The sequence below is a fragment of the Capra hircus genome (assembly GCF_001704415.2).
Source record: "Capra hircus breed San Clemente chromosome X unlocalized genomic scaffold, ASM170441v1, whole genome shotgun sequence".
Classification (NCBI taxonomy): Eukaryota; Metazoa; Chordata; class Mammalia; order Artiodactyla; family Bovidae; genus Capra; species Capra hircus.
Genome location: NW_017189517.1, coordinates 11538591 through 11566434, shown reverse-complemented (window position 1 = coordinate 11566434; position 27844 = coordinate 11538591). Strand labels below are relative to the sequence as shown.

Genomic DNA, 27844 nt, shown 5'->3' with positions numbered 1-27844 from the left:
AAAAACAGATCTATAGGAAGTGTCTTCTGAAGGTAAAGGGAAAAGGAAGGATAGGGAAGGGAAGGGAAGAGGAAGGAAGGATAGAAAAGGGGAAGGAAGGATAGGAAAGGATAGGGAAGGATAGAGAAGGGAAGGGAAGGATACAGAAAGATAGGGAAGGGAAGGATAAGGAAAGATACGGAAATAAGGAAAGATAGGGAAATTTAGGGAAGGCTGAGTCGGATACGACCGAGCGACTTCACTTTCACTTTTCACTTTCATGCATTGGAGAAGGAAATGGCAACCCACTCCAGTGTTCTTGCCTGGGGAATCCCAGGGACGGGGGAGCCTGGTGGGCTGCCGTCTATGGGGCCGCACAGAGTCGGACACGACTGAAGCGACTTAGCAGCAGCAGCAGCAGCAGCAGCAGGGAAGGGAAAGGAAGGGAAGGGAAGGATAAGGAAAGATACAGAAATAAGGAAAGATAGAGAAATTTAGGAAAATGGAGGGAAGGATAGAGAATGGAAGGGAAAGATAGGGAAGGGAAGGGAATGGGAGAGGAGGAAAGAGAAGGATAAGGAAAACTAGGGAAATGAAGAGAAATAGGGAAACTTATGGAAGGATTGGGAATGGACAGGAAGGATAGGGAAGTGGAGGGAAGGGAAGGGAAGGATAGGGAAAGGGAGCGAAGAATAGTGAAAGATAAGGATGGGGAGGCAAGGGGAGGGAAGGATAGGAAAGAGGAGGGAAGGATAAGGAAAGATAGGGAAATTTAGAGAAGAATAGGAAAAGGATGGGAAGGATAGGGAAGGGAAGTATATGGAAGGGAAGAATAGGGAAGGTACAGGAAGGATAGGGAAGGGGAGAGAAGGATAGGGAAGGGGAGGGAAGGATAGGGAAGGGAAGGATAGGGAAGAGGAGGGAAGGGAAGGATAGGAAATGGTAGGAAAGGATAGGCAAGGGAAGAGAAGAGAAGTTTGAATGGAAGGGAATGGAAGTTTGAAAGGAAGGTTGAAGGGCAGGTCATGGCACGACACTACTTTCCCTGAAGCCATTAAGTTTTAGTATGTTGTATCTTCATTTTCATTTATCTCAAAGTATTTTCTAATTTACTTGTGATTTCTTTTTCAATATAGTTTATTTAGGTTTATGTTGTGTACGGAGAAGGCAATGGCACCCCACTCTAGTACTTTTGCCTGGAAAATCCCATGGATGGAGGAGCCTGGTAGGCTGCAGTCCATGGGGTCAAGAAGAGTTGGACACGACTGAGCGACTTCACTTTCACTTTTCCCTTTCATGCATTGGAGAAGGAAATGGCAACCCACTCCAGTGTTCTTGCCTGGAGAATCCTGGGGACGGGGGAGCCTGGTGGGCTGCCGTCTATGGGGTCGCACAGAGTCAGACACGACTGAAGCAACTTAGCAGCAGCAGTAGTATGTTGTGTACATAAATAAATAAATAAATAAATAAATTAGATAAAAGAAGAAAGTCATTTGGGAAATTAACCAAAATCAATGTAACAGAAAACAGAAAAGCCAATAGATGAAATCAACAAAACCAAAAATTGGTTCTTTGAAATATCAGAAAATTGACCAACATTTAGCTCAAGTGAATAAGGAAAAGAAAGAGAAAAAAAATTACTAAAATCAGGAATGAAAAAGGAACATTACAACTAACCTTATGGGAAAAAATTATAAGGAAATATTGTGAACAGCTGTATACCAACACCGTTAGATAACCTAGATGAAATGGATATATTAATAGAAATACACAAACTACCAAAACTGACTTAAGAAATAGAAAATCTGGAGTGACAAAGCCCAGGCCCAGATGGCTTTTTCTATCAAATGTTGAAAGAAGAATTAACAACAATCCTTCATAACTCTTCCAAAAAGCAGAAGTGGAAACACTACTAACATTATATGAGGCCATGATACTACTATGTAAATATAACACAAAGGGAAAAAAACTACAGACCAATATCCATGATAAGTATAAGCACAAAACTTAACAAAATATAAGGAAAGCAAATCCAGCAACTTGTAAAAAGGACGATATACCATGACCAAGTGAGATTTATCCTAGGAATGCAAGGTTGGTTTAACATACAAAATGTAAACAATATAATACACCATATTATCAGAATAAAGACAAATCCCACATACTTATTTCAATAAATGCAGAAAAAGGATTTGACAAAATTCAACATTTTTTCATGACAAAAGCACTTAACAAAAGAATAGTATGGAATTTCTTCAAAATGATAAAGGGCATCCACAAAAAACCCAGTGCTAACATCATATTTAAGGGTGAATGTAATAAAAATTTAAAAAAAAATTTTTTTTAATTTAAAAAAATTTAAAAAAAAGGGGGAATGTATAAAAGCTTCCCCCATAAGGTCAGGAACTAGAAGGATGTCAGATCTTGCCTCTTCTATTTAACATTGTAGTAGAAGTTATAGCCAGTGTAGTCAGGCCAGAAAAGAAATAAAAAGTATCCAGACTGGAAAGGAAGCAGTGAAATTATCTTTATTTGCAGAAAACACAATTCTGCATGTATAAAATTCTGAGGAAATCACTAAAAAATATTAGAAGTAATAAATGAGTTCAGCAAGGTAGCAGAATACTAGATTAATATACCAAAGTCAACTGTATTTCTATACACTTGGGATGAGCAATCCGAAAATTAAATTAGGGAAACAATTCCATTTATAATAATATCAAAAACAATAAAATATATAGGCATACATTTAATAAGAGACTTGCAAAACCTATATTCTGAATACTATAATACACTGTTGAAAAAAGTTAAAGATCTAGATAAGCGAAAAGTCACCCCATTCATGGACTGGGAGACTTAATATTGATAAAGTATCAAGTCCCCCAAATATTTGTACAAATCTAGAAATTGACAAGCAGATCCTAAAATTCTTAAGGAAATTCAAAATACCCACAATAGCCAAAACAATCTTGAAAAAGGAGAACAAAGTTGGAGGCCTCACATTTCCATGTTTAAAAACTTACTGCACATATAGAAATCAAGACAGTGAGGAACTGGCAAAAGTATATATTAATAGAATAAAATTGAAAGTCTAGAAATAAACTTTCACATTTGTAATAAACTTACTTTAATGACAGTATAAAGATCATCTAATAGAGAAAGAATAGCCTTTTCAACATGTGGTGGCATAACTGGATATCTATGTGCAGAAGAATGAATTTGGATCCCTATCTCACACTATGTGCCAAAATTAAAACGGATTGAAAGACCTAAATGTAAGAACTAACACTATAAAACTCCTGGAAGAAGTCTAAATCTTTCTGACCTGAGATTATGCAATCATTCCTACATGACATGAAAAGCACAAGTGAAAAAAGAAAAAAAATAAACTGGACACTACCAAAATGAAAAACTTTTGTGCCACAAACAATAGCTTAAAGTGAAAAGGTAACTCAAGAATGGGAGAATACATTTGCAAGTCTATCTGGTAGGAGTTTTGTATCTAGAATATATAACTACAACTCAGCAGTGAAAAAAAAAACAACAATTTAAAATGGTCAAAGGATCTGAATAGACATTTTTCCACAAAGAAGATCTACAAATGGCCAATAAGCACATGAAAAGATGCTCAACATCATTAGTTATCAGGAAAAGGCAAATCCAAACCACAAGGAGATACCACATCACATCCACTAGGATATAATAAAAAAGGTAATAAATATTGGAAAGGATGTGGAGAAATCGAAACATTCACATACCACTGGTGATAATGTAAAATAGTGTAGTTACTTTGACAAACAATCTGGTAGTTCTCAAGACAGCAAAGACCTAACCATAAGACCCAGAAAGTCCATTCCTAGTTTTATTTCCAAGAGCAACAAAAACATATCCACACAAAATCTTGTTCATAGCAGAATTATTTATAATAGCCAAAAAGTGGGAACAACTCAAACTTCCATCAACAGTACATTGTGATCTATTCATACAATGAAATACTATTTGGCAATAAAAAAACTGAAGTACTATACATACTTCAACATGAATGAATCTTGAAAGTATTATGCTGAATGAGAGAAGCCAGTCACAAAGGATCACATGTAATAAGATTCCATCTATACAAAATATCAAGAACAGGCAAAGTCATAGAAACAGAAAGTAGATTAGTGCTTACCTAGAGTTGGCGGGGAGGTAACTGGGAGGGATAAGGGTCTATGACTAAGGGGCATGGAGTTCCTTTTTCAGATAATGAACATATTCTCAAATTGTGGTAATAACAGTTGTACAACTCTGTGAATATACTAAAAACCACTGAATTCTACACTTAAAACGGTTGATTATATAGGTATTTTAATGATATTTTAAAAAGCTGTTACTAAAAAATAAAAGGCCAGTTCATCAACTCATTTAAAATGAGATTCCATAGAGGCCCACATTAATAAATGCAACATTCTTTATAAAGTGGAGATTATCTATATTCATTGGCCACATCATATGAGCCAAAGATAACCACTGGTTCGAGTTATTTTAGATTTTTTGTCATTTCTTACCAGACTTTTCTGTGAACAAATTTATACTTTTCAGCCAAGGTTGTAGACGTTTAAGACTGATCTCTTCTTCATGTCCAATCTTCGGCTGGCCAGAAAAGTGGACTGATTTTGTGAGCACGTCTAGGCTCAAGGAAAAGAGGAATAAATACTAGACCAGATTTGTTTATACTTTTACAAAAGTCCAAGTTGACCAATTTAGTGAGATCCTCCCTTGCACTCTATTTGCACTCTATTCTTGTGTCTACCTTTTCTCATTGGGAGAACCAAGAACAAGGCGGCTCAGGGTTGGCCAGTGGAGCACAGCATAGAATGACCAGCTTCAGGACCTTAGCACTGAATCCTGGTCATGACCTGTTTGTGGACCTGACTCATGTAAGCCAACTGAAGGCTTACATGGCATAGACAAGTGTCCTATGAAGCAAGAAGGGAGGAGGCAGAGCAGAGGTTAGTCAAGAATTTCATGGCCTTTGGAGCCAAAAAGGCATGGGTTGGAATCTGGGTTCAACCATTTATTAGTTGCATAATCTTAAGACATTTACTTAATCTCTCTGAGCTTCATTTTCCTCATCTGTAAAATGGGGGATATAGTATCACCAACCTTTCATAGGATATTGTAGAGATTAAATGTGGTAATATTCAGGCCAGTGTAATCACAGAGAGAATTACCAGTGTTGAGCGTTACTATGTTTCTGACTATTGTTGTTGTTACTGCTAGAATGAAGTTCATTCCCACAATCATTTTGAATCTCTGTAACATGCAATTCTCTAATGTACGAAAGACCTACAAAAAGCCAGGCTCACTCACAAGTATGCAATTTAAAATTTAGAGTTGCATGGAAGGGATAATGAATAATTCCAAATGTATTATTTTAGCTGGGGCATTGGGCCCAAGAACAGCACATGGGGCCTTTAGCCTGGCTGCCTGCTCAGTCTCCCAGAACCAAGATTATGCAGGTTTCCAAAGATATGTTCAGGATAAGCTGTCTAAACCAACTGCTGCCCCAGCAAATGATAGCCTAGGACGTACTCAGGCCAGATGGTCACAGAGCACAAGAATGCGCTGTGGGTCAATAATTGTAGGTCTCAAGTGGAGCGGAGAGGCGTGAACTCAGATCTCCCAAGCATGGAGAGTGAGTTACTCAAACCCCATGTGCTCTACGGTCCCTGCTTTAGGGCCAGACTCAGGCACCCAGAGGGACTGTGATTCATGGGAAAGGTACTGGGTTATAGAGAGAGAGAAAGGAGAGGGAACCCAGACCAGCCCAACAAAACTGGCCTGAGCACCATGCTTTCAGCTCATCCCTTCACAATCTAATCCCTGAAGGCTGGAGAGACCCTGAACTACGCCTGCTGAGGCTGTTATGATTTTGAGCATCAAGCCCATGGAGAAAGTCAATGGCTATTTACCAGCATAAGAGGACTGTTATCATCATCATCATCAACAAATATTCATTAGCTACATGTGCTGGGTCATGTAGCAAGGTAGTTATGGAAATGCTTTTTGTCATCAGAAAGAGCTGGGCTCCAATTCTAGTTCTTACCATGCACTGACCTTGGGCCAGTAATCCAACTCTCTGAGCCTGGGTTTTCTCCTGTACACAAGCTAATATTAAAGCCACAAAGGATTGTTAGAAGGGTTTAAACAGATGATGAATTTGAAAGCGGTTTGTAAATCACAATCTGCTAGTTGATTTTTGTTATGTGCAGAATGGTGGATCCAGGGTTTTGGAAAAGGAAGAGACATGGAAGGCTGAGGCCATCAAACATGAGTTTTGTGGAGGAGGATTTAAGTACTGGAGGGGAGAACAGAGGACATCACAGGCAGATGTAATGAATGATCTGATCAAAGAGAAGTAGGTGATAATCAGATTGGTATGTTCAGGCAAAAGATGGACACGTGTAGCTATAAAAAGTTCCAGACAACACTGGAATCATTAGCACACCCATGGTCTCATGATCTGAGTTCAGGGTTAACAGGCAACTTGGTCTGGGGATCAGGAAATACAGGCTGCACAGCCTTCACTACTATTTGACACCAATGCAGAGCTGTCTGCTCAGGTCTTAGACAAGGACATTTTTTCCCTCCCGGCCAAAGTGCCTTGTCTCCTGGTAGTGCTTTTGCCACTATGCCACTGATGCAGCCCAGACAGCCAGACATGAAGCTAAGATGAAAATAACAACACATCTTTTACCCACCAAAATAGCCTATTCCTTAAAGCAATTAGATTCCTGATTAGAACACTTTAATGGGGAATGAAAAAGTGCTTTAGAAGGCAAGAAGTTACTAAACAAATGGATCAAATACATACATTTACATACACACAAATGTACACTGTGTATCATCACTGAAATAAGAAAAGGTTAATCATTGGAAAAACACAGCACAATTCATCGTGATGTATTCTTTTAAAATCCAGTACCCCTCTAATCTTGCTCTTTTAATTTATGAACACTGAGTTCAGTTCAGTGACTCAGTTGTGTCCAATTCTTTGTGACCCCATGGACTGTAACATGCCAGGCTTCCCTGCCCATCACCAACTCCTGGAGCTTGCTCAAACTCATGTCCATCGAGTTGGTGATGCCATCCAACCATCTCATCCTCTGCTGTCCCCTTCTCCTCCTGCCCTCAATCTTTCCCAGCATCAGGGTCTTTTCCAATGAGTCAGTTCTTCCCAACAGGTGGCCAAAGTATTGGAGCTTCAGCATCAGTCCTTCCAATGAATATTCAGGGCTGATTTCCTTTAGGATGGACTGGTGGATCTCCTTGCAGTCCAAGGGACACTCAAAAGTCTTCTCCAACACCATAGTTCAAAAGCATCAAATCTTTGGTGCTCAGCTTTCTTTATAGTCCAAATCTCACATCCACACATGACTACTGGAAAAGTCATAGCGTTGACTAGATGGACCTTTGTGGGCAAAGTAATGTCTCTGCTTTTTAATATGCTGTCTAGGTTTGTCAGAACTTTTCTTCCAGGAGCAAGCATCTTTTAATTTCATGGCTGCAGTCACCATCTGCAGTGATTTTGGAGCCCCCAAAAATAAAGTCTGACACTGTTTCCATTGTTTCCCCATCTTTTTGCCATGAAGTGATGGGACCAGATGACATGATCTTGGTTTTCTGAATGCTGAGTTTTAAGCCAGCTTTTTCACTCTCCTCTTTCACTTTCATCAAGAGGCTCTTCAGTTCCTCTTCACTTTCTGCCATAAGGGTGGTATCATCTGCATATCTGAGGCTATTGATATTTTTCCCGGCAACCTTGATTCCAGCTTGTGCTTCATTCAGCCCAGCATTTCGCGTGATGCATTCTGCATATAAGTTAAAGAAGCAGGATGACAATATATACCCCTGACGTATTCCTTTCCTGATTCGGAACCAGTCTGTTGTTCCATGTCCAGTTCTAACTGTTGCTTCCTGACCTGCATACAGATTCCTCAGGAGGCAGGTTAGGTGGTCTGGTATTCCCATCTCTTGAAGAAGTTTCCACAGTTTGTTGTGATCCACACAGTCAAAGGCTTTAACGTAGTAAATGAAGCAGAAATAGATGTTTCTCTAGAACTCTCTTGCTTTTTCTATGATCCAACAGATGTTGGCAATTTGATCTCTGATTGCCATGCCTTTTCTAAATCCAGCTTGAATATCTGGAAGTTCTTGGTTCACATATTGTTGAAGCCTAGCTTAGAGAATTTTGAGTATTACTTTGCTAGCGTGTGAGGTTGAGTGCAGTTGTGTGGTAATTTAAACATTTTTTGGCATTGCCTTTCTTTGGGATTGGAATGAAAACTGACCTTTTCAGTCCTGTGGCCACTGCAATTTTCCAAATTTGCTGGTATATTGAGTGCAGCACTTTCACAGCATCATCTTTTAGGATTTGAAATAGCTCAGCTGGAATTCCATCACCTCCTTTAGCTTTGTTGGTAGTGATGCTTCCTAAGGCCCACTTGACTTCGCATTCTAGGATGTCTGGCTCTAGGTGAGTGATCACACTATCATGATTATCTGGGTCATTAAGAACATTCCTGTCTTTTATTGTGCCCATCTTTGCATGAAATGTTCCCTTGGTATCTCTAATTTTCTTGAAGTGATCTGTAGTCTTTCCCATTCTATTGTTTTCCTCTATTTCTTTGCATTGATCACTGAGGAAGGCTTTCTTATCCCTCCTCACTATTCTTTGGAACTCTGCATTCAAATGAACATATCTTTCCTTTTCTCATTTGCCTTTTGCTTCTGAAGATTCATTTGGAAATTATATAGGTCATCATTTGGATAGGCTTGTTTTAATTTACTTTCCTTTTTGCATTTCTTTTTCTTGGGGATGGTTTTGATCACTACCTCTTGTACAATGTCATGAAGCTCCATCCATAGTTCTTCAGGAACCCCCGTCCATAGTTCTTCAGGCACCCTATCAGATCTAATCCCTTGAACCTATTTGTCATTTTCACTGTATAACTGTAAGAGATTTGATTTAGGTTATACCTGAATGGTTTAGTGGTTTTCCCTACTTTCTTCAATTTAAGTCTGAATTTTGCAATAAGGAGTTCCTTATCTAAGCCACAATCAGCTCCTGGTCTTGTTTTTGTGGACTGTATAGAGCTTCTCCATCTTTGGCTGCAAAGATTGTATCAAATGGATTTCAGTGTTGAACATCTGGTGATGTCCATGTGTGGAGTTGTTTCTTGTGTTGTTAGAAGAGGGTGTCTGCTATGACCAGTGCGTTTGATTGGCAAAACTGTTAGCTTTTGCCCTGCTTCATTTTGTACTCCAAGGCCAAACTTGTCTGTTACTCCAGGTATCTCTTGACTTCCTATTTTTGCATTCCAATCCCTTATGATGAAAAGGGCATCTTTTTTGGTGCTAATTCTAGAAGATTTTGTAGGTCATCATAGAACTGTTCAACTTCAGCTTCTTCGGCATTATTGGTTGGGGCAAAGAATTGGATTACTGTGATGTTGAATGGTTTGTCTTGGAAACAAACAGAGATCATTCTGTCATTTTTGAGATTGTACTGCATTTTGGACTCTTATTGACTATGAGGGCTACTCCATTTCTTCTAAGGGATTCTTGCCCACAGTAGTAGATAAAATGGTCATCTGAATTAAGTTCGCCCATTCCAGTCCATTTTAGTTCACTGATTCCTAATATGTCGATGGTTGCTCTTACCATCTTCTGTTTGACCACTTCCAATTTACCTTGATTCACGCACCTAACATTCCAGATTCCTATGCAATATTGTTCTTTACAGAATCAGACTTTACTTCCATCACCAGTCACATCCACAACTGGGTGTTGTTTTCTCTTAGACTGTCTTCCTTCTTTCTGGAGTTATTTCTCTACTCTTCTCCAGTGGCATATTGGGCATCTACTGACTGGGGGAGTTCATCTTTCAGTGTCTATCTCTTTGCCTTTTCTTACTGTTCATGAGGTTCTCAAGGCAAGAGAACCATTTTGCCATTCCCTTCTCCAGTGGACCATGTTTTGTCAAAACTCTCCACCATGACCTGTCTGTCTTGGGTAGCCCTACCTTGCATGGCTCATAGTTTCATTGAGTTAGACAAGGCTGTGATCCATGTGATCAGTTTGGTTAGTTTTCTGTGATCATGGATTTCATTCTGCCTGCCTTTTACAAATAGCTGAGAAAAGAAGAGAAGGTAAAGGCAAAGGAGATAAGGAAAGATATACCCATCTGAATGCAGAGTTCCAAAGAATAGCAAGGAGAGATAAGAAAGCCTTCCTCAGTGATCAATGTAAAGAAATAAAAAATCAGCAGAGGCCACAGGACTGGAAAAGGACAGTTTTCATTCCAATCCCAAAGAAAGGCAATGCCGAAGAATGTTTAAACTACTGCACAATTGCACTCATCTCACACGCTAGCAAAGTAATGCTCAAAATTCTCTAAACTAGGCTTCAACAGTACTGTAAAAAACTTCTTCAAGAGATGGGAATACCAGACCACCTTACCTGCCTCCTGAGAAATCAGTATGTGGGTCAAGAAGCAACAGTTAGAACCAGACATGGAAAAAGAGACTGGTTCCAAATTGGGAAAGGAGTACATCAACGCTGTATATTGTCAACCTGCTTGTTTAACTTACATGCAGAATACATCATGTGAAATGCCAGGCTGGAAGAAGCACAAGCTGGAATCAAGACTGCTGGGAGAAATATCAATAACCTCAGATATGCAGATGATACCACTATTATGGAAGAAAAGCGAAGAGGAACTGAAGAGCCTCTTGATGAAAGTGAAAGAGGAGAGTGAAAAAGCTGGCTTGAAACTCAACATTCAGAAAATTAAGATCATGGCATCTGGTCCCGTCACTTCATGGCAAATAGATGAGGAAGCAATGGAAACAATGAGAGACTTTATTTTCTTAAACTCCAAAATCACTCCAGATGGTGACTGAATTCATGAAATTAAAAGTCGCTTGCTCCATGGAATAAAACCTCTGACCAACCTAGACAGCATATTCAAAAGCAGAGACATTACTTTGCCAACAAAGGTCTGTCTAGTTAAAGCTATGGCTTTTCCAGTAATCATGTATGGATGTGAGAGTTGGACTATAAAGAAAGCTGAGCGCCGAAGAATTGATGGTTTTGAACTGTGGTGTTGGAGGAGACTTTTGAGAGTCCCTTGGAGCAAGGTATTCAAACCAGTCAATCCTAAAGGAAATCAGTCTTGAATATTCATTGGAAGGATTGATGCTAAAGCTGAAGCTCCAATACTTTGGCCATTTGATGTGAAGAACTGACTCATTGGAAAAGACCCTGATGCTGGGAAAGACTGATGGCAGGAGGAGAAGGGGATGACAGAGGATGAGATGAATGGCATCATCGACTCGATGGACATGAGTTTTGAGTAAGCTCTGGGAGTTAGTGATGGACAGGGAAGCCTGGTGTGTTGCAGTCCATGGAGTCCTAAAGAGTTGGACATGACTGAGCATCTGAACTGACAGACTGAGTTCACTTTCCTACTGATGTCTGCCCTGTGAGTAGAACAGATGTGTGTACACATCACAGTGGTCCTTTTCCAAGAATGATAAATACTTTGGTTTCCAAAAGATTAAAGACAAACAGATAAACCCTAGCATGGGTGCCTGGTGACTTGACTGGCTCTCTTTATATTCATCCAAATGACTCAGTGATGTGTTTTCAGCTTTTCTTGCCCTAATGATCTCTCTCAGTGCCACTGATTTTGTTAGTTCTTTAATATTTTACACCTCTCTGTGCAGTTTCTTCATCTGCAAAACAGAAATAATAATGGTACCTACCCGACAGGGTTGTTGGGAGGATAAAATCAATTGCTTCACTGAAAATGCTGAAAACATTACTCAGTATATAGTAAACACTCAAAAAAAGTGAGCTCTTGTTATCATGCCAAATCTATCACTACCTCCTTCGTGCTTTCTCTGAATGGCACTGGGATCTGCCCACTTTCCCAAGGTGGGAACAATCATCTGGCTCTTGACTACTCTTTCTTCTTCATCTTGCCACATCTAAACAATTGGGCTCTGTTGATTCTTCTTCTTAATGTGCACAGAGATTTCCAAAATGCAAGTCTGACCACGTCATAATTCTCCCATAACTCGTACTCTCGCAAACTCCCAACCTTCATATACCCACACGTGGAAAATCTTACACCAGAGTGCCACCTCTGATCTCTCGGTGGTGTGCCCTGCAGTAGTATGTTGAGAAGGATTATGAGGTCACATCTGGGCCCAGTGGAATGGGGTGCTGTGATTGATTATCAATGTCTGCCATGAGAGGGGTGGGAGTGGGGAGGCTGATGACCCATATGTTGTGAATTTATAGACCCTGCTATAGGATCAAGGCCAAGCTCCTTAACAAGGCAGAGAAGGCTTTCATGCTCTGACCCTAACTAATCTTCTGGCCTCACCTCTCGCCTCTCTTTGCTGTGGCCCATCATGCTGCATATTGTTCCCAGAACCACCATGCTCTTTCTCACCTCCATGTCTTTTCTCATATTATCCTCCTGCCTTGCAATGCCTTCCACCTTTCCCCTGACTCTTACACATTGTTTCAAGACTCAGCTTACTTTCTGACCACCCTGTCTGGGTCTGAAGCTTTTCCTTTGTGTTTCCACAACCCCACGTGCATTTAGCAATCCATACCTTAATCATATCACATCACATCATAATTATCTAGTTCAGTGTCTGTCCCCCATGCTCCCGACTGGACTAGGTGCTTACATGGGCAGGTACTGTGCTTATTCATAGCTGTATGGCCAGGGTCATGCAACAAAAACTTACTGAGCACCAGTGATGTGTCGGGCACTGGCAATTACCTGACTTCAAGCTCACAACGGCTAGAATGGGTATTAACAAAACAAAGCACTCTGCCGAGGGCAAGGATTCACTGTGGAGGAAGGCACATCTGAGCTGAGTTTTAAAGGTAAAGAAGGGGAAACTTTTCTGGGCTAAAAAACCAGCATGTGCAGAGTATTAACAGCCAACATTTATTAGAACCCACCAAGGGGCACACACTGAGCTAGGTGCTTTATGTGTGTCGCAAATACAGGGATTTATAAAGGCTCAGGCAGGCCTCAAAGAGCAGAACAGCAAGTTCACAACAGCGAGAAATTCAAAGTAGTTGGAACATAGGGTGGGGTAGGGATTAGCGGGAGACAAGATTAGAGGAGGAGGCTGGGCTTGATTGAGAAAGGCTGGGCTGTGAGATCTGGCTTCATGACTTCTCATTGTTTCCTGGAATCCAGGGACAGCAAGGAGAACGCCCTTCCGACCTCAAGTTGCCATCATAGGGAGACTACAACAGCTCCTTGAAGGAAGGTAGACTAATTTCCATTCCTTAAACTGAATTTGATTCTAAATTCCTTTGAGATGCTAAAACTCCTGTTTTAGGCCTTACCTATTCAGGTTGAGAAAGCCCTGGAACTGAAATGTGCACAGTTTCTACAGATACTGCCCAAATCATTACCACTACCAAAACCTAAGCCATCTTCATTAAGTGGCGGATGGGCAGAAGGAAAGCCAGAGCATAAAAAACTAAACGGAGAGAGAAATTCATGGCTCCATGCTCTAAAACGCCTGAGTCAGAAAGATATTAGGGCGGAAAAGTGCTATCTATGGATGTCAACTAAAAATGATAAAGCCCTTATGAGCCAACAGACATGAAATCCTTTCATTATTGATTTAGTCTTCTAGTGCTGTGTGCACAGACACGTTCAGAAACCTGCAGAAGCAGAGCACAGACGTTCTGACTGCACTGTTGCGTACTTGGGTAGAAAATCTCCAATACCCTGCTCCAACTGCATTTTGGGAGAATCTCATTCCTCAGTCCTATAGCAACCAGTGCTGTTAATGTGAGTGTGAGTAATATGTTGCCTCCCGGCACAAACAAGAAAGAAATGTTAAAAGGGAGAGTGGGGGTGTGTTCCAAATTTAGCTTTCCTTCCAACCTCTGCCCATATGGTTGGTGGTTAAAAAAATTATTACCAAGCCAACAAAATGTAACCTGATATTAGGAGTTCCACTCTCAGTCTGTGAAACAGGGCTAATATCAGCACACGGTATTCATTTGTGTTAATACCCGCCGATATAGGGAGACTCAGCTCTGAAAGTGGTCCTTGCTTTGGTGCCCCATGAGCTGGCCTACAAGACTCCCATCTAGATTTGGAAGGGAGCTGAAGAGATTTCCATTGGTTAGCAGAGAGATTTCAATGGCAGTCCATCAGCCTCAACAGGGAATAAGGGCTTTTGAGGAAGAAAAAAAAAAAAACAACTTATGCATCTGGTTAATAGTTTCCAAGTTTCCAATTCTAGGATTCCTAAGGAATTCCAAAGGCATCTTAGATTTCAGACTAACTGAAAATGAGGGGCTCTTTCATTTGCCAGCATAACTTTGGAAGAGAGAAATTTTCTCCCACTTGTGGTAGAAAGAGCTATTGATTCAAGCCTAGAAACTTTAAGGATGAAGGAAGGAAAATAATCTTTCAAAGGACTCCCTTTACCCCATGACGTGCTGGTAAATGTTTAATACCTGGCTCTCTCTCAAAAGAAAAAAAAAGCATGCATGTTGGCTTATTTTAAATTTTGTTGGAATAAAGGATGTAGGTCATACAATTTACATATCATAAAATCTATCAATATTCTTTAAACTCCAAAAAAAGCCAGTTGGTTTTCACAGAATGCTTTCACTGACTTTTGCCAGACTCTGGCATCTGTAGCCAGACCAAGGTTGCAACTGACAAGCAAGTGTAGTTCCTGCAAGAACACTGCTTGATATATTGGTTTACATTAAGGAACAGGACAAAAATGAAATAACAAAGATTTATGCGGGAACATCACTCCTTCATCAATGACAGGAGTGACTTTTCTGCTAAATTGGATAATAGTTTTCAAATAGTGGAAGAATAGTTTCTCGATGTATTGTGCTATTTATTCACAACGTAATAGCTACAGAGACAACCCGATTTAAAGTTTAATCGCCCTGCTAACATTTTTTTCCATCACTTTCTTGACTCTAGATTCTAGACAATCAACAAAACAATAAGTCAAGCCCTCATTTGTAGTTTTCAGTGATTTCTGGGGTGTAGACATTTCTGTCATGGTCAGTTTCAAGCTAATGATGTGAAGACACTACACACAGAGTTGGGAAGAGTATAGAGTACTTCTACCACTCAGGCACAAGGAGACACAGATAATGTCAAAAAGGCATAGATAATACCAAACCAGTCAATTCTAAAGGAATCCAACCCTGAATATTCATTGGAAAGACTGATGCTGAAGCTGAAGCTCCAATACTTTGGTCGCCTGATATGAAGAGCCAACTCATTGGAAAAGACCCTAATGCTGGGAAAGATTGATGGCAAGAGAAGAAGGGGGTGGCAGAGGATGAGATGGTTAGATAACATCACCAAATCAATGGACATGAGTTTGAGCAAACTCCGGGAGATAATGAAAGACAGGGAAGCCTGGTGTGCTGCAGTTCATGGGGTCGCAAAGAGTAAGATGTGACTGAGTGACTGAACAACAACAATGGTAAAAGTACTAAGATAACCAGGATCTGATGAATTTTGAAAGGCTTGTTTTTAATAGACTATAATTATAGCTATATAGAATTTATTTTTTAATAATGGCTATTTTAAACAACTGAGTCATGAAAATTCTGAAGAGAACAGTCAGCTCATGTGAGCCAGTGCAAGCCAGCAGCAGTACCCCACTGCCCCCACCCCCATCTAGACTGCTGCTTGAGTCTGTTCCACCTCTGGGTCCAAGGGTAGCGAGCGGTCCAAGGCAGAGACAGACAGCGGGTTACTTCTTCCCGCTCAGAGTGGGGTCTGCTGCTCTTTATTGCCAGTCTGCGAGGAGGTAAGTCCAGAAGTTGCAATAAGCACTTAGACATTTTTATAGCAATTTGACAGAGAGATTTTTTAGATTTGCTGAGTCTCATAATTAAAAACTGTGGCTTTTATTTCTGTAGGCCTTTTTTTTTAATCATTTCCTTTTATTATGTTGTACAAAAGTATTGGTCCATGACAGATTTGGAAGAAACAACAATTGCAACAAAAAAGCAAACTAAAAAATACTCTGGTTCTTCACTAGAGAACCTGAATGTACTGGCCTATTCTTTGAGGCCAGAGTTGGAAGGGAGAGAGTGGTGGAGGAGATAAGGGTGGACTGGACAACCTTGATATTGACCATTCAGCCATTAAGGACAAAGACTTGTAACTGGAGGAGGCTCCGTATCCCAGTTTGCTTTTCTAACACGAGGCAGGAAGCTACGAGCCTGGAAATAATTGGGGAGAAATTAGAACTGGATTCTCATAGTAGTAAAACAAATCTAGAGGCTGTGAGTGACAGTCAGGATGTTGAAAAGAATTGCTCCCTGGAAAAGTCTGCCATTTGTAAGGATCTATTTGCTTAGGAAAATAGTTGCAGAAAATCATAATTGGTGACAGGTGCTCAAATACAACCAGAAAATCTCTTCTCCACTCCTCTTTCCTTCCCGGAGCCTGAAAAATTGTCTCATTGGTTTGCTCCAACAACTTGGTTCTCTTCTGTTATACTTACATGTCTGCATCATAAAACCACAGCATCTCAGAGCTATTCTGGACCATGGAAGTCAAGAGCCCCTAATGTAGGTATCTATCCATTCTCTGACATCCCACTCTACCCTCACACCAAGCCAATGTTTCTGATATATGGTTGTTCATTCACTCAGTCATGTCCAACTCTGTGACCCCATGGATGGCAGCATGCCAGGCTTCCCTGTCCTTCATTATCTCCCAGAGTTTGCTCAAACTCATGTCCATTGAGTTGATGATGCCATCCAACCATCTCATCCTCTGCCACCCCCTTCTCCTTTTGCCTTCAATCATTCCCAGCATCAGGGTCTTTTCCAATGAGTCAGCTCTTTGCATCAGGTGGCCAAAGTACAGGAGCTTCAGCTTCAGATACATGGCTACTTACTCTATAGACAAACACCTCCAGACTCAGGAAGCTGATTTCCTAGAGCAATCCATTCCACTGAAGAATCGCTTAAAGTGGAAAGTTTAACCTTTCTGTCAGTCAAAATATATTTCCTTATAAATTCCAAGTATCGGTTCTAGATCTATTCTCATCTTCCATATGCAAGACCTCTAAATAGTAGAAAGTGAAAGTGAAGTCGCTCAGTCGTGTCCAACTCTTTGCGACCCCATGGACTCATGGACTATAGCCTATCAGGCTCCTCCATCCATGAGATTTTCCAAGCAAGAGTGCTGGAGTGGATTGCCATTTCCTTCTCCAGGGGATCTTCCCGACTCAGGAATCGAACCCAGGTCTCCCTCATTGCAGGCAGATGCTTTACCATCTGAGCCACCAGGGAAGCCCCCAATTCTCCTCTTGTAGAAACTGAACATTGGGACTTTTTTTCAATTGTCCTTCCACTGACCCTGTTTGCAGATTCTTCTCCATTCTGCTCACTCTCCTCAGGATGCACTCAAGGCTACAGACTCACAATGTCTCACACAGTGTGTCCTCCCGCTCACAGGAGGCCCTACCCTGGTATGGACTGGAAGAGGGATCTCATGTCTCTTGGCTCACAGCTTCCATTGCTAGAAGGATACTTTGAAGAAGCTAATGAAAGAAGCTTCCCAGGAGACGCTAGTGGTAAAGAACACGCCTGCCAATGCAGGAGACTCGGGTTTGATCCCTGGGACAGGAAGATCCTCTGGAGGAGGGCATGACAACCCACTCCAGTATTCTTGCCGGAAGAATCCCATGGACAGAGGAGCCTGGCCGACTACAGTCCATGGGGTCTCACAGAGTCGGACATGACTGAAGCGAGTGAGCACACACACACAATGAAAGAAGCAGAGAGGGTGAAAGCTACCAAGTAGGATGCAAAAAGAAGCAAATGCTGACAAGTAAACCTTGCCCATGGATAACTGAAGTATTTATCAAATACCTACTGAATGACAACTGTGGAGCAAGGCAGGAGAAGGAAGCAGAGGTTGGCGACTGATTGCTGATGACAAAGACTTGCTTTCTAACCTCTGAGAGGCACATCATTAATCAAGGAAACCACTTCACTCGGAAAGCCATCCTGAATGTGCTAATGAGATTGCCCCCTGGTCTAACAGAGACTGTTCTCAGACACCAGAATTTGCAGACTAGCCTTGACTCCATTTTTGTTTACTTGGTAATTATATTATTGCTTAAGTCCACCAATGAGCTATAAATTAAGATTCTGTCTGCATAGGTATTCCCATTCTCATCTTTAAAGGTTTTATTTACCATCACCCATATCCATTAGGATTGTTTAAAAAAAATCAAAAGGCAGTAAGTAAGTCTATTTAGAAACATCAAGAACCAGTAGTGCTTTGGATCATTTTCTGGATCATTAAACATCGCTTGGACAGGTGTGTACATAGGCAGGGTCTGTAAGATTTCCTTTCAGAAAGACGAACAACAAAAACTGCCAGTAACGTCATTCCTACCAAAGGAAACTGGAACTCTCCTGTCCTTGGCACAGGCAAATAAGAGGGAGAAAGAGGTGATGGCTGTACCTCTATTCTTTTCGCCATATTAACAAAGTTGACAGACAGCACTGTCTGAATTGGAAAGAGACTTGATAACATGTGTGCACACTTGTGCAACGTGTGTAGTTTCAGGGGTTTTGTGGAAGGTCAGTGATTGTAGGGCAGCTGATGACTCTGAGTTCCTCCTCTAAGAATGGGACCTCAGCCTGGCTTCGTATCTAATCTCCTGCAGCCCCTGGGACTGTGCTCACCACGTGCTCTCAGTTTCTCCCTTGTTCTGCAGGCTCATGATTCCTTGCGCCCCTGGGCTCCTCTGATTTGGCTCCCTCTAGAGTCCATTGTTCATCAGGGGAATGTAGGGCCATCACGCAGGTTTGATTAGACGTTGAGTCTCTTTCTGGTGCTCCCAGATCCCTTGGGGATGAAGTGAGGATCCCTTCACTTCTATCTGGCAGCTCAGGTGGAGGCTCTAGGCTGGGCACTTTCCTGCTGGTTCTGCTCTTTCTTTTCTACTAGTAAGTATTGGACCTCCCCCTCCTATTCCTTTCTAGTCACACTAGATCACAGCAATTAGTTGAGGCTGTCACTCAAGTGGCCAACATGGCTTCCTCCAGGGAAAATCAATCACCCCACTTAGCCACATTCATATAGTCAACTGTTCCCTTTTAATTTGAAAACTGATGACAAAATATAATACAATGGTCACAAATTGTTCACACTATCCCCAACACTCCCCCAATTCTTATAGCTGTATGGAAGGTCTACCAATAAGCAGAAGCATTATAGCATTTCCCCTGATAAAAGCCTCATGGCCTAATGGTTCAGAGGGCAGTAGACCCACAAACGTGAACCCCAGCATATATCCTTTAAAATAACAAGATGGTAACTTTAGTTTTTACCTTTCCTTATTCTCATCTTCCACCAGCTTACCTGAAGTAATTCCCTAGTCAACACTAAGGCGTGGGGATGGCCCCTTTTTGGGTACACTTACTCAGTTGGTTGGTAATGTCACTATGAAAGTTTGCATCCAAATCCCTCTGCATGAGCCATGGGAACTGCACAAAGCTCTGGGGTGAGGTGGGAATGGCTGTCTTGTCCATGAATTAGTCTGAACCACCTGGTCTGTGTCTGAGAGAAAAGTGCTATTATAGTGAGCTTTGGTTCCTTCAGCTTCCCTATGGCATTTGATCTCTAAAAGAGAAGATCAAGGCATGAAAGCAGATTGCTTGTAGCTAAGAGCAAGATAGAATGGAAAGAATCAGGGGCCCTTTCATGACCCTACCCAACTCATTGTCCTCCCCTGCCCTGACTGCCCCACTAACACCAAAGAAAACAAAACATAACTAGCTGAGATTCTTTCAAGATGTAGGTGACTACTACTTTTGTGACTGGTTATTTGCACAACTCAGCAGACATATTTGTCATTGCTTAAATACCTTCTTACTGGGCTAAAAACAAGTTAATGAGCAACTGAAAATGCTACCCTGGGGATGGAAAAAGAGGGAGTACATTATAGAGAAATTTGTTGGCCAGAACATTGGGAATTTAATTTATTATTATTCTTATTTTAACTGTAGGCTTTTGATGAGTAAAATTCACTTATGACCCCATGGTACCAAATAATATTAATAATGTTACCCTAAATGGGTAATTGCTTTACAGTTTATAAAGTATTTTTATATTCATTATCACATGTGTTTCATTCAATACCTTATGAAGTGGGCAGATCAGGAAATATTTTATTATTTTTGCATATGAGGAATATGAGGCTCAGAGGAGTTGAGTGACTTTGTCCAAGTCCAACACTGGTAGGTAACAGAGCAGAACTGAGACTCAGTTTGTCTGACTCCATAGATGAAATGCCCTCCTTCCCGTGATATCTCAAGCTTCAGCAGCCTAAGGGTAGGAGAGTGTCCCATTCACCCATCAGATGGGACCCAGGGTAAATGACAGGGGGTCCACTTATGCTGAGATCTTATGGTTGAGGGACTGATATCCCAAGGAAGAAGGTTGAAGGGAGTCACTACAGGATCTTAGCTGAGAATTTCAGAAGTTGATTACTTAGTGGTTAGCAACCTTCAACATAGGCGCCAAAGATCTGACTGCTGGGTTTCCAAGGAGTGCAAAGGAAGTGAGATCAGGTCATTCAAACTATAGACTACATTGTGGGAACACGGCCATAATCTATTCCTGGACTTGTTACCAGCAGGGCAGTATAAATCCGCATATATTTTGAGCTCTGAACAGGACTTGATCACTTTCCCATTAAAAAAATCCGAGGACATTTCATTCTCCTACAAACCCTGTACTCATTCTTCAGCAGGCAATATGATTTGTTCTAAAGTGTGAAAAATTTGCAGATGTTACCCATGATCAAAGGCCCATTTTAGAGTTCCTCCATTAATTGTACCCTTTTCACCAAGCCAACCAGTCAATGACTTTATTAAAACACGTGACTACCAGCCCACATTTGTGAGGGTTTGATTTGACAGTTCAGAAGAACAGTCAAGCCACTGAAGCAGCCTTCCCTTATTCTATGTGCACAAGCATGTTAGGAATCAGAGTATAAGGCTGCTGCCGCTGCTGCTGCTGCTAAGTCGCTTCAGTCGTGTCTGACTCTGTGCGACCCCAAAGACAGCAGCCCACCAGGCTCCCCCGTCCCTGGGATTCTCCAGGCAAGAACACTGGAGTGGGTTGCCATTTCCTTCTCCACTTGAAAAAAAAAAAAAAAAGAATGAAAATCATTGGCTTAAAAATATTTTCTAATCTCTGTTTTTAGCAAGAGGAGAGTCATTGTTCTTTTGCTTCCAGATTGTAAAGTAACTGTAGGGAGGAACTATGGGGTGCAGAGACTCCTGGGGCTCACAGCTTCTCTCCAGAACTGCTGGGAAGGGGTGACTGGGAGGGGTGGGGAAGCAGACAGCTTCTGTCCCTCCCAACAGCTGGGGAGGACACAGAGGAATGGCAGAAGGCACCTACTGAGACTTGGATTTCACCTTCACTTCCAGTCAGGGAACAAGTGTCAAGTTTTCTTTTTTCAGCCCTCACACTGACATGAAGAGACTGCATGTTTCTTGAGGGCAAATATTTCCACAAGAAACACTGGTTGAGTATGGCAGGAAAGTGCCCCTTGGTTCTAGGGCTGGTTCAAGTCCCAGGCCCGAGGTGTGTTCCATGAACTGTTCTCCCCACGCTGCCACCAAGCAGCTGAAGCCCCTCTGCCTCCCAGGGAGCCACCAGGAATGTTCCTATATACTGTGGTCTGTTTCTGCTTTCCTCATCCAAAGAAATCAGCTTTCGCAGTATCCATTCTTTGGCCCAGCTTGAGACAAGAGTCTCTTTGTTTTCTGACTCGCTGTTATAAAGATGTTAGGCTCGCCAGCATGCTTTGGCTGTACCCACAGAACAGCACAAGCTGGAGCAAGAAGAGGTCCAGGAGAGACAGGGGTGAGGGAGTGGTAACACAGATGTCTCTGAGACAGGTACTTCTTGCTAGGAGTTTTTCTGTGAGCATAAATTTCAATTGTGTTTCCAACAGCAGGTATGCACATGTGCACACCTACGTGTGTGTGTGTGTACATGTGTGCGCATGGGCATGTGTGTGTGTTTTCTCTGTGGGTGAGACTTGGCGGACAGGAAGCAGATGCTTAAGATGCTTAGTCATCATGTCTTGGCCAGGGACACATGGCCAGAGCTTGGAAAGCTTCTCAGGGATCAGCCCCAGCCAAAGCTCTGGGAGTTGCCAGCTACCCAAATAGCTTACAATAAGAGCTTTGACAAGGCCAAAAACTAGGAACAATGCTGATGGCAACCTGGCAACAAAACAGTCATCTTATTGCACCAGGTCCATCATGGATGATCTGTCTTTGGAAGGGAGTCTGAACATGGGTGTTCAATGTGAGTGCTTTATAACTCATGTGCTAAATTCAATCTTTTCAGAAAATACATGCTGAACTAGGGTTGCTGAGAAAACCAAAGAGCTTCCAGAGACTTTGGAAGAATAACAGTCCTCTGCTTGTTATAAATATTTGTAGAGCTTCATAGGTTACAAAGCACTTTCACACTTATTATCACATTTGATTTTCACAACCACCCATTGAAGTAGGCAAGTATGATTATCCCCATTTCATAGCTGGAGAAACTGAGGCTCAGAGCAGCGACATAACTTGCTCAAGGTCCCACTACAGTAAATATGCTAGGACTAGAACCGAAGTATCCTAACCTATCACAGAGATGATGGGCCTTGGGCCTCTCTTATACTCCTTAGAGTACTTAACTCAATGCAGGGACAGGTTAGCAGCTTCTTGGATGCTTCAAGTATTAAGCCTAAATGCCACAAGAGTTCAATTAGAAGGTGGTAACGACTAAACAAATCACCTAGGGATTGTGTTAACATGACCTCCTGATTCAGTAGGTCTTGAGGTGGGGCCTAAGATCCTGCATTTCTTTTTTTTTCTTCATGAAAAGTATTTTCTATTACTTTAAAAAAAATATTTTAATTAGAGGCTAATTACTTTACAATATTGTATTGGTTTTGCAATACATCAACATGAATCCGCCACAGGTATACACGTGTTCCCCATTCTGAACCCCCCTCCCACCACCCTCCCCATACCATCCCTCTGGGTCATCCCAGTGCACCAGCCCCGAGCATCCTGTATCATGCATCGAACCTGGACTGGCGATTCGTTTCATATATGATATTATACATGTTTCAGTGCCATTCTCCCAAATCATCCTCCCCTCTCCCTCTCCCTCTCCCACAGAGTCCAAAAGACTGTTCTATACATCTGTGTCTCTTTTGCTGTCTCGCATACAGGGTTATCGTTACCATCTTTCTAAATTCCATATATATGTGTTAGCATACTGTATTGTTGTTTTTCTTTCTGGCTTACTTCACTCTGTATAATCGGCTCCAGTTTCATCCATCTCATTAGAACTGATTCCAATGTATTCTTTTGAATGGCTGAGTAATACTCCATTGTGTATATGTACCACTGCTTTCTTATCCATTCATCTGCTGATGGACATCTAGGTTGCTTCCATGTCCTGGCTATTATAAACAGTGCTGCAATGAACACTGGGGTACTCGTGTCTCTTTCAATTCTGGTTTCCTTGGTGTGTATGCCCAGTAGTGGGATTGCTGGGTCATAAGGCACTTCTATTTCCAGTTTTTAGATCCTGCATTTCTAACAAGCTCCCAGCTGATACAGATGCTGCTGCTCCATGGACCCCATTTGGAGTAGCATGGGGTAAGGGGAGATTGCAGAATGTCAGTTACCTGGCTTTAGTTGCCTTTTATGGGTCTTAAATAAACCAAAAAATAAGGCGATTAATTCTGATCTACATTTGCAGGCTCTTGGAGTTCCCATAGGTCAGTAGCAACAGCAACACGCCAGGTGCTTTAACAGTAGGTAACATTTTTAGAGTGTTTACTAGGTCCCAGACCCTGTGCCAAGTGCTTTGCATGGATTATTTTATTTAATGGCCACAACACTATGAAATAGGCTGAGAAAGGAGGTAACCCTCCAAAAGGAAAACATATTAGCCTTGTTTTGAGGAGTGAAAGGAATAGGTCAGCTGTAACTGTGGGTAAGAAGACACTTTTTAGTGGTCATCTCAGCAGCAATTAAATTTAACAATCGGAAAGAAGGGTCAGACTCCAAATTCAGAAAGAAGAATTATAGAAAAAGAGAGAGCACTTGGGAAACTTTAGGATGAAGACTTTTAAAAGTGAATATAGCTCAGAAGGCCTGGATACTGCTCAGAACTTCTTATGAGCATCCTGGCCTACAAGTGTGCCAAGGGCCACGTGTGGGCAGCCCTTGGTAAAAGAAGCCTGGCTTGTCTGACTGGAACAGTCAAAGGAGCTGGTATAGAGAATATAAGATCTGTTTTAATGTGTAAATAGCTCCGGAGAAGAACAAAACACAGGGAATCTGCATGGTCAGAAGAAGGTGTCCCTGAAAGACTCCAGTAAGAATGTTGCCAGGGACTAAAGCCAACATCGTCACAGACTGTTGGCAATAGCATGGCCAGCGAGAGACGCCTGGGCATTCTCTTCATTTTACAAATGGAGAAACTGACTTCTCAAAAGAGGCAGGGGCCTGCACCGGGACACATGGGAGTTAGAAGCAAAGCCAAGAATAGAAGCTCAGCATCCTGCACTTCCTCCAGTGCGTCAAAATCTGGGAGTAAGTGAGCCAGGGAGAGCAGCCAGTAGGACTGCTTACTGGCCAGAGTGCAAAAGAACTGTTCGGGGCCAAAAGGGAGACAGGAGAGAGTCTGAACATACTCTGAGCCTTGTTTTTTATTTTCAAGTTGTGTTTTGGAGGAAGGAATTTGGAAGCTCTAAATGAGATAGAGGTAAATGCACGCAGTGTTCCAAGTCTAGTTGACGAAGTGGATGTTGATGTATCACCAGGATCAGATGGCATCTACCCAGATTTGGGGTAAAATTGTGTAATAGCTGACCAAAGTGTATAGCTTGTTATTCCAAATAGCTATTGTGCCACGAGCCTGGCAGATTGCCAATGAGTCTCCTCTTCATAAGAAGCATTTGAAAGGGGACCCAAGGAACTCCAGGCAGGTAGGCTCACTGAACATGTTAGGCAAGTGTATCCTACTGGGAGTAAAGCATCATTTTTTCTGGAAATTAACCACCATTTGTGTAGCATTTTACAGTTGATAAAGCACTTAGGGTTAATCACGCCTAACTAATTGACTAGAATTCTTTGAGAGGATAAATGCACATTTGGACAAAGGGAAACCAGGAGATGTAATCTATTTATATTTTGAAAAGGCCCTTGACAAGGTCCCACACCAAACACTCTTTAAAAAAGTTAAGTCACCATGGAATCGGGGAATTGCACTTTGAAATGGATAGGGAAGTGGCTTCTAGGCAGGAGAGCAAGAGGAGGGATAAACAGGGACTTTTGGAGAAACACGAACAGTGGTGTGTACTAAGGATCAGCATGGGGACCAGTTACTAGTTTGCTGAGTCATCTAAGCAGCCTTTAGCTGACCACAAGCTTTTCGGGGGGAGCAAAATGCAAAGCAGATTTGTCTAATAAATGGCCTCTGAAAGCTGACTGCCTGACTCTGAATCCTGACTCCGACCTTAGCCACTGCATGACCTTAAGCAAATTACTCTACCTCTTCCAGCATCAGTTTTCTCATCTGTAAAGTGGGAATAATAATAGTGGTGGTGTGAAAATGACATGAGGCGACGTGTGTGAACTTCTGGCACAGCACTCGCAGCATGGTAAGTGTCTAATAAACAAAACCTTCTATGAGTTTTAGTATTGGCAGAATTTGTTTTCGTAATTCAGAGGGCAGCGATAAGTATGCAATGAGATGGTTGTGAAAGATTTCATTGAAGGAAACGAACAATTATGGAGCACCCAGTATGTTGCAGATACTGGGACAGCTGCTTCACCAACTTTTCCCCTTGATTTGATCCTGAACTAGTTGCTTACTGATGGATGAATCAAGTGGATCCCCTTTTGATGGATGAGGGAATGCAGATTTAGCTAGGAGGTTAAGAACTGACCCAGGTCCTTCTAGCTCATAAGGAATAGAGCCAGAATTCAAATACAAATTTACTCGACCCCTAAAAATATTTTCACTGCATAATATTTGAAATGTACTTTTAGGGATGGGTGTGATTCAATAGAAAATAAAAGGGTATGTACATAGAAATAAATGTGAGGAACATTTGAAGACAGGAATAAGAACAGTATGTCAATTCATGCTCCTGGGGGATGAGTATGGTTTGCTCTTTCTGAAGAGTAGGCTTGCTGTGGGGCTAGTGGTGGGAAATGACACGGGAAGGATACTTTAGGCTAGACCAGAAAGCCCTCAGAACTCTGCTAAGGAGTCTGAGCATAACCCTCCAGGCAACAGGGACAGGATGAAGGTAGCTGAGCTAGGAAGAGGTAGGAGTTGCTTTAGAAAGATTAACCTGGCAGCTGTACAAGGTGAATTTGGTGGAATCTTCTGCCTGAGTCTGATTCTTTGTTCTCTAATCTGTTAGCCTAAGGCTCTCAATACTCCTGGCTTAGCCTAGAAGCCTGGAGACCACTTACGATGTGATCTTAGCATATGTGGGGGTGGGGGATGTGAGGAAGGGAGGATAGAAAGGAAACAGTGAGAGAAGCAGGAAAAAAAAAAAGATAAATCATCTACAGAGATTTGGTGCCCAATTGTATATGAAAGTCAAGGGAGACGAGTCAAAAATGACTTCAGTTTTAAGCCTCAGTGACTGGGATAATGGTAGTGGCATTAGAAAAATAATGATATTAAGGGAGGAACCAGTTTGAGATGGTCTATTGTTAAGTTTGATTTATGATACATAGAGTTAGGGGTAATGGTGGGAAAGTCAGGAAGAAGAAAGCTAGTAAGCAGCTGGAGATCTGGGAAGGTAGCTCTGGAGACCGGTGAAGGCTGGAGGTAATGATTTTATGAGTTATCCCCACAGTGGTATAATATTTAAAGAATGTTCACTGCAGCATTAACCACAACAGCCAAGAGGTAGAAACAGCCTAAATGTCCACTGATGGCTAAAGGAATAAAGTAATCATGGACAGGCATACAGTGGAACCTTATTTAGCCTTAAGAAGAGGGAAATCCTGTAGTCATACACTACAATGTGGATGAAACTTGAGGACATCATGCTGAGTGAAATAAGCCAATCACAGAAGGACTACGTGACTCCACTTCTATGAGGAGCTAAGAAGCCAAACTCATGGATGCAGAAAGTCAAATGCTGGTGCCAGGGACTGAGGGAGGGGGAAAGGGAAGTTAGTGTTTAATGGGGACAGATTTTCAGTCACACAAATGAAGAAGTCTAGAGATCTGCTGTATAATCTGTATATTACTAACAATACTGTACACTTAAAAGTTTGTTATGAGGGACTTCCCTGGTGGTCCAGTGGCTAAGACTCTGTGCTCCCAAGGCAGGGGGCCCAGGTTCTAACCCTGGTCAGGGAACTAGATCCTACATCCCACAACTAAGGATTCACATGCTGCAACTAAAGATCCTACATGCCACAATGAAGATCAAAATTCTTATGTGCTGCAATTAAAGACTTGGTACAGTCAAAAAAAATAAATATTTGAAAAAGTTTATTAAGAGGGTAGATTTCATATCAGACTCTTTTTGCCAGAATAAAAAAAAAGAACTTACAGAAATCATTTAAAAAAAATGAAATAGCCAAAGTAGATAAGATACGTATTTTCTCTGGAGAAGTGAGAAAACATAGAAGCTTAAGAAGAGACTCAGTTTCAGGACAGCATTAGAAAGAAATAGGGGAAGTAAAGAGG

The 27844-nt window shown here is 41.6% G+C and overlaps 1 protein-coding gene across 1 annotated transcript in view; it reads right to left on the bottom strand.

Moving 5' to 3' along the window:
* The window catches only part of GPC3 (glypican 3), a gene marked incomplete at its 5' end in the record, with an annotated part of 208069 nt that overhangs the window by 36531 nt on the left and 143694 nt on the right, over positions 1-27844 (bottom strand). The gene's annotated exons all lie outside the window — the stretch shown is intronic.